Below are 8,442 nucleotides of genomic sequence, written 5' to 3' on the forward strand. Positions count from 1 at the left end.
GTGTTTCCAGATGATGTGATTATGTGATTGATGTCCTGCTCCATGATGCATCCATCACCTGCCTGTTAAAACAGCAGCAGGCAGAATGACCCGTGGACACATGTGGTCAGTATGTAAAGTTCTGACTCCTCCTGACAACGTGTTTGAACTGGAGCGAGGCTCATTGGAGCTGTTGTTGTTGTTGTTGTCACCAGATTCACCACAGCATCATCTCACACAACAGCCACAGCTCCGCACTGGACATGGCGTCACCTTGCTAAAATAATGGCCTATGTCATAGTTTTTTAAGTTTTTCAGAAAACAGAAAAAACTGAACCAAAACAAACTGACAGTCATTTGAATAAAATTCCATTTAGTTTTAGTCATAGTCATCTGAAATGTTTTAGATTTTGTCTAGTTTTAGTCGACTAAATATCATAAGATTATAGTCGACTAAATCTATTGTTTATTTGGTCGACGTAAATAGTTTTTTGGCGGGCTGTGTTGGCATCGAAATGGCAGATTTTCGCTTAGCTGCATGCTGAAAATAGCTGATCTACAGTCGCACAATGCGTTGCGCTGGGACGCGTTGTGAGCTTGTAGATCAGCTATTTTCGGTCTGTGATCAGCTATTTTCGGACCCCTGTGCGCAGTCTGCGCACTCATGATGACTTGTCTTAGTTCTACTGGATCTCTTCTACACTAGTCCCCCCCTAACATCTAGTCTGGTTTTTATTTGTTGACGAAATTGTCTATAAATTTAGTCATAGTTTTAGTCATCATAGCTTAGTTTGTATTTAGTTTTCGTAAGTGAAAAAAGGTAGTCAACAGATATTTTTCGTCATAGTTGTAGTCGACGAAATCAACACTGGTGTGTGTGTGTGTGAGAGAGAGAGAGAGAGAGAGAGAGAGAGAGAGAGAGAGAGAGAGAGAGGCTCAAATCCCAGGCTCAAGCAGCAAGGTCTATGAAAACAACACCAAACGAAGCAAGCCCTACAAGCAACAAGGTCTATGAAAAGAAGGCCAAACGAAGCGGCTTCACACATATACATTGCCTCTTGGAAAACAGCCGCTCTACAAGCTCGGAACGCGTACCCACACCCACCTGCACTTTCACAAACAACGCCAAAAACACACTACCACCAATATTGCCCCTAAACCGCTTACAATAAGCGAACATGGCAACACCTAAACACGGTCGCCCCGGATCGCACCGAACGGTCTGGAGTGAGCAATCTGCGCCTAATTGTCTCTTCCCTAAACACGGTCGCCCCCCATCGCAACGAACGGTCTGTGGTGGGCGATCTGCTTCTAAACAGTCAGGTGGAGAGCGTTTATTTGTTAAGGACGCCCATGCATTCTCCACTGTTGAACGTGCACCCTTTAAGTGCATATCTGCTTGTACATAATTATTAATTATATTGTTGTTGTTAAGTTGAAATAATAGTTGTACAATATAGTTGTACAATATATATCTATATATATATATATATATATATATATATATATATATATATATATATATATATATATATATCCTACTATAATTCTAGTAACCTCTGTGTGTCAGTTTGTTTGTTTGTTTGTAGTGGTGTCACTGTAGTGGTGTCACAACCAGGTTCTCCTCACTGGCTGGACCAATTGCTCTGATTTTGCACACAGCCATTGACCATTACCATCTGAACGCAACTGTGAAGCCCGTTTTTCGATATCATCAAATCTCAGCTTCTTATTAGCGTTTATGTGTCAAACAATGTCGCCTCCCGGGTTGCCAGATCATGTGCGCATATCCCCCCACGGATGCGCCGACCGGGCATGGTCTAGATATATATATATATATATATATATATATATATATATATCCGCCCGTGGGGAGGGGTGACCGCGGGCCGGGGGGTACCGCGAGGGGACCCACGGGGGGGAGGAGGGGGGGGCGCCACGACGGGACACGCGCGGGGGAGAAACCGTGCGACAGGACGTGCATTAACCCCAAGTTTGCAACTACTTTCGCCTGCGCCCTTCACCGGGTATGGTCTAGTTATCCAGCCAAAGGCAAAGTTTGCATAGTGACCGGGTTATTCAATATGCATTTCCATGGACAGCCCACAATCAAAAGAAAGGTGACAATGCTTATCAGTGCAGTTGTACAACAAGCAGTACAGAGGAAGGATGAGGAGGGAAGAGAATGGTTAGAGGAGGCGAAGTAGAGAGAACATCACTTGGAGGCTTTGCCATCAGGAAGACAGTGACTGTCTGAAGAAGAGACTTCACCAAAACACCCGACTCAGAGATCTGAGACTCTCTGCTGGCATCTAAAACGTGAGATCACTTTAACCTTGTGCTCATTGTTCATTAGAATAGTTGTTGTTTTCAGAAGAGTTGTTCAACATGTTTAGTTGTGTCAATGTTACATTAGGTTAACTGTACTCAAATCCAGCCAATATGTTTTTCTCTTCTGAACCAGTTGCAGAGCACACGCACAGCCTTACGATGAACGACACCCAGGGAAACGGCACCGACTCCTCCATCCCCTTCATATCCTCAGAGATCGACACCAGTCAGGCACTACTAACTGCTGTCAAATCGATCTACATCATCCTGGGTCTCCCCATCAACAGCTACGTTCTGTGGCTGATACTGAGTGGAGCTGGTGGGACGATAGCCTCAGAGTTCTTTTATCTCAACCTGACTGTTTCTATGATCATCTCTTCCCTGGCCTCTGTCTTTTACTTTGCAAATCTCTTCACACACAACTATATTTTTTACCGTATTTATAACTTTTCCTCTGCTTTTGTTTTTTTCTTCTCTGTTCCTTGGTTCCAGTGTTGTATCTGTGTGGAGCGTTACATAGCGGTGGTTCACCCTGTGGTATTTCTCAGGTACAAAGCTCTTCGGTACAGGGTGGCCTGTTGCTGCGTTGTCTGGCTGATGAGTCTTGCATTCAGCTCCTTACGGTTTTTGTCAACAACGTTGACAGCTTTGAGTTGCGTCCCTCTGTGCTTTAGCATTGTGTGCATTTCTGTGATGTCCTTCTGCTGCTTCTCGGTCCTCAGAGCTCTGAAACAGCCTGGACCAGGAGAAGGACAGACGGGCAGAGGGGAGGGAAACGACATGAAGGGAAGAGCTTTTAAAATTATTCTGATCAGCTTGATTGTAATGGTAGTGACTGTGCTGTGCCAAATTACTTTTGTTCTAACTATAATGTATCAGACTAATTCCATCCAAGTTGCTGTGACCATCACATATTCAATCGTTGTGATGTCAGGGCTTGCTCATCCTTTGCTCTACATCTACAAGGCTAAGAAACTGCCTTGCTTCAAGGGGTTCTGAGAGCAGGATAGATCTCTTACCAGACCTGTGTGTAATAGTACGTTTTCCACTGTGTCAGACAAACTGATTCAAAATGATTCAGCTATTTGTTATGTTGTTTTTTTTATTGCAGTGGTTCTCAAACAGTGGTCCGGGGACCACCAGTGGTCCTTGGGTGGGTACCAGGGGGTCCCCAGCGAAATTAGTTAACATAGCGTCACAATCATTTTAACCACAAAAATAGCAGATCTACAAGCTCATAGCGCGAGTGCCGCGCTATGAGCTTGTAGATCTGCTATTTTTGAAAAATCTTGAAAACGTGTGCATATCTTTGAATATATATATTTTCTTAAAGCAAACATTTTTAACTCAGATCTTTGCTCCCCTGGCACAAAACATCTTCAGATGGGGGTCCGCGGCCAAATGTATATAAATATAGAGGTCCTTGGCATGAAAAAGTTTGAAAACCACTGGTTTATTGAATTACTCATGGTACAGAAAAAGTTATTATGAAAATGACATAAGAATAATATTATTGTTCATGATGATACAAAAAAAACGCCTGTAATCCTATTAATTGTTGTAAAGGTGTAAGCTGAAACGATCATTGCTCAAGGTCACTCTTGTAGCAGGTGATTTGACACAACTTTATCTGAAATGATTTGCAGTGAATATTTATTCTATGTCTATTGATCAGAGGTGTGATCAAAATCTGATCTGAACTTAACCACCTGCAAGCTACCACCATTTAATGGTTGCTTGCAGGTGGTTAAGTTCAGCTATGAGGCTGATGAGGTTTACTTACTTCACTTTAATGTTTAGTATAGAGCTTGTTACAGAATCTGGGAAGAGTGTCTAAATACTTTAACCTGCTCATGAACTACTTTTGATTCATTCATTGTTAAGTACATCTACATTATGATTGTGACTCTAAAAATCTAGTAATTGTGTTGCTGTGTTTTGTCTGTGAGAACCACAAATAGAACAAGACGAGAAACCTCACAAGCTCTTTAGATTGTATTATCAACATAGAAACACACACACACACACACACACACACACACACACACACACACACACACACACACACACACACACACACACACACACACACACACACACGGCAGCCACCACTATGCTGCATGTTAAAAACATATCTGTTTGTCTAAACAAGGTAGAAACAATTGTCCCAAATCTATTGGGACCAATGTCATTTATAATCAGGGGGATTACCTGTAGAAATGTCTTCACCAATATGTTTTTAAAGTGTCTAGTCACACATAAAAAAACGCCTAACAAAAAAATGTAATTCACCTCTCATAGGGCCTGTTTCCCAAACAATGAGTCGGAAATTATTTCAGAAGATTATAAAAAAAAATGCATTGGAAAAAATAAATACAAATAAATGCTTTTTTCATTATTTCTTGGAATCTTTTATTAAATAGGGCTTAAGTGGTTAACTTGTGATGTATTTTTTAGGTTTGGGTCCCCGGAGACACCATATTTCTCTTTTGGGTTTCAATAAGACAAAACCTTTGAGAACCGCTGCCCTAAGTAGACCAGTCACAGCTGCTGAAAGTTGGGGCACATGTATTCTTATGCGGGAAAAATCTGCCTAGTTGGAACCCTGTGAGCTTCCAACTAGGTTCTTTTATCATGATTGTGGATCAATTGCAAGGATTTGTCTTGCACCAATACCACTCCTTGGCAGAAAAACTGTCAACCCCACTTTCCCAGTCATCACAAACATGCATGTACATTAAAAGGTGGCTTTATTTGTTTATTTCAATTTCTCAAACTACAAGATATTGCTCCACAATGTCAAATTCCTCAGGGGCCAAGGTCACTTAGAGCACGTGGGTTGGGACCCCCAGGGTACCCCCAGGGGGGGTCCCAACATGATTTTGAGGGGGTCCCCAAATGGTAGTGAATTGACAATTTAAGGACTTTTAAGACCTTTTTAACACCTCAAAAATGAAAGAAGGAACATAAAAAAGACCATTACTGCATCAAAAGTAATCAACAAACTATATACTATAACAAGAATGACCAAAGTCATAATAAAGCCGCATGCGGCAGGCTTTTTTTGGCCCAATCTTTTCATGGACCTGATTACTTGTTTTTTGGATTGCTTGTTTCTCTCGCCAAACCTGGCAACATTTAGCGTCGCAGATTAACGCTCTAATGTTTTTTATATAAGTGGTGGCAACATCACACGGGTCTTCCCAACAATAGCTAAGATTGAAGTCAGTGTGAACATGGCCAAATAATAACTTAATAGCCAAACTAGGTCTAATGAAGCACGCTAGCATTTAGGCTAACCCTCCGGCCTGAGGCTATCGGGTGCATTTCGCCTTTCCGACATGTCGCCTTTCCGACGTTAACGAACCCTATACCTAACCCTAACCCTAACCGCACGCGGAAGCCACTAGTCGGAGTGGCGAGATGTCGGAATGGAAGGAGCACCCCGAGGCTATCTCCCTTTCTCTCTCTCTGCTGCAAAGAAGGAGAGGCGGGTGCTGCAAAGCGCCGTCTCCGGGTGCTGCAAAGCGCCGTCTCCCCATTGGCTTAAAGGGGGGGAAGTGTGAAGGACAGGCAGGACAGCCAATGACAAATAGGTGTCAAAGGAGGAGAGGCGGGTGCTTCAAAGTACCGTCTCCCCATTGGCGTGAAGTGTGAAGGACAGCCAGGACAGCCAATGACACTTAGGTGTCACTAAATGTCACTCGGGTGTCGACACTTTGACACTCGGGTGTCGACTAGGACTAGTGCTGTTTATAGAGCCGCTGCAAGCATGCGGCTAAAAACTAGTCAAACATTGGCCATGTTGTCAAATTTAAGATTTTTTTGAAAATAGCCGATTTACAAGCCCACAACGCCTTGCAACGTGAGGCATTGTGAGCTTCTAGATCTTACATGCGCGCAATTAAAAAAAAATGTATTAATTCTTATTTTTGCCCTCAAAATATTAAGTCGAGTGTCTTTGCACGATTGCACGTTGACCACCTCCAGCCATAGTCAGTGCTGTTCATAACTCACCATTTAACAGTTTTGGTCACAGGCCAGCCGTAATCTCATCACAGACCCTTCGTTAAACGATGAAATAAGGATTTATGAAACTCAGGAATAGATACATTTTGGAATTTTACATCAAAGTATGTCATCTTTGCAGGGCAACGGGCAATGGTAGCGTCGGGGAGCACGTGCTCTCTGTGGCTCCATGCTTTAGGCGCCAGTGTTGTCAGGGTCCCCAGTTCAAATATTATTTAGGGGCGTCATGGCCTGAAACAACTGACTTAGAGGGACTGGTACCTCTGTATATGAGGGGGTGTGGTTGTGGAGGTAAGAGGAGGCTGGAAGTCCAAGGAGTCCTGAGCTGTCCCCCTCTCCCCTGTAAAGATTTGATAAGATCCAGACTCTGAGACCGAGGTGGGCCATCAGGTCTATGGGAAAGATGGTCTCTTCAGTGCAGATACAGTGAAGAGACATATGGCCCCTTATGGGCCTGGAGGGGGTCTGTGCAGAACTGTCAGACACTACAGTGTCTACTGGTCATCTAGGCAGGGGTGGTAGAGGTTGTTGTGTATGAGTGTACTGTCGGCTCCGGTCTGTGATGCGCAAGGTTTACGACACTGGTGATACGACAGGAAGTATGTTAATGTATGCGGCCGTAAATGGCTGTGTTGTTGTGGTTAAACGGCTCGTAATGTACGCTGCCGGCGTACGTGTTTTGCACTCAGTAAAGATGGACCTGTTAAAGCTCACATCCCTAGTAGTGTGCGTTATTCTCTGGACATAACAGAGGTGTGTAGCGGGGCTAGGGTTCTTTTTAGTCTGTCTGTCCGTCTGTAAACAGCTAATGTCAGGCACTGCTGGACCATACGATGTGAAACTTCCAGAGGAACAAGGATGAACTGACACCCCAAATGTTTCAAATCAGCCTCATGGTGGCGCTATAAAAGGTTGCAACACAGCCCTGGGTAGATAACCCGGCCTTGTGGGTAGCTGCGCACTTTTCTAGCATTTTTCGAAACAATAGCAAAAATAGGGCTTGTAGGTCGCTACGTTTCAAATAGGGTTAGGGTGGTTATATAAAGTAAGTGGTAAAATCCTTACTGCCACTGCCTTCTATAGAGGTTTTATTTTTATTTTGTATCATTCTTCTGCACTGTCATTGTATTCTCTTATTTTTCTGTTTTATCTCTACTTCTTTCCGTTTTAATTTTAGTTATTTTCAAATGTCCTTTAATAATGTGCTGTGCTCTGTGTCTTGATGTCTTAATGCTTCATATTTTGTAAAGCACTTGTTGAGATGTGATGCTAAACAAATGAACTGTCCTCGCCTAAGCCTTGCTTTTTTTGCCTCCCTTGTGTTTTTTCTAAAACAACGCAGCTGTGTCAGTGTTGCCAGGTCTGCTTATTATACTCGTCTTTTGGCTTGTTTTTCTGTAAAGTTGCTTGAAAATAATGGTAGTTGCAGTGTGCCAAAATGACCTTGTTTAAACGAGTGGTTCTCAAACATTTTCATGTCAAGAACCCCCACCACGGGACCCCCGTACCAGATCTGCATTGTTCAAATGTTTCAAGGAATATAAAAAATTGGTCATTGTTTTTCCACAATAGTCTCTTGAAAATAGCCGATCTACAAGTGCACAATGCGGCACAATGCGGCACAAAGCGGCGCTCTGTGCGCTTCTATTTTTTAAATATCCGATGCACATCGGTTTAAATGTAGCACTGTAATAGTTACTTCTTTTGGGCTTGTATTCATAGAGCTGGTTGCTTATTTCTCTCGCATAATCTGGCAACACTGATCTGTGTGTGACAATCAACTATTATGTCACACACAGATCAGTGTTGCCATATGATGTGATTATGTGATTGATGTCCTGCTCCATGATGCATCCATCACCTGCCTGTTAAAACAGCAGCAGGCAGAATGACCCGTGGACACATGTGGTCAGTATGTAAAGTTCTGACTCCACCTGACAACGTGTTTGAACTGGAGCGAGGCTCATTGGAGCTGTTGTTGTTGTTGTCACCAGATTCACCACAGCATCATCTCACACAACAGCCACAGCTCCGCACTGGACATGGCGTCACCTTGCTAAAATAATGGCCTATGTCATAGTTTTTTAAGTTTTTCAGAAAACA

This window comes from Gymnoscopelus microlampas, assembly GCF_963454915.1.
Source record: "Gymnoscopelus microlampas genome assembly, chromosome: 1".
Classification (NCBI taxonomy): Eukaryota; Metazoa; Chordata; class Actinopteri; order Myctophiformes; family Myctophidae; genus Gymnoscopelus; species Gymnoscopelus microlampas.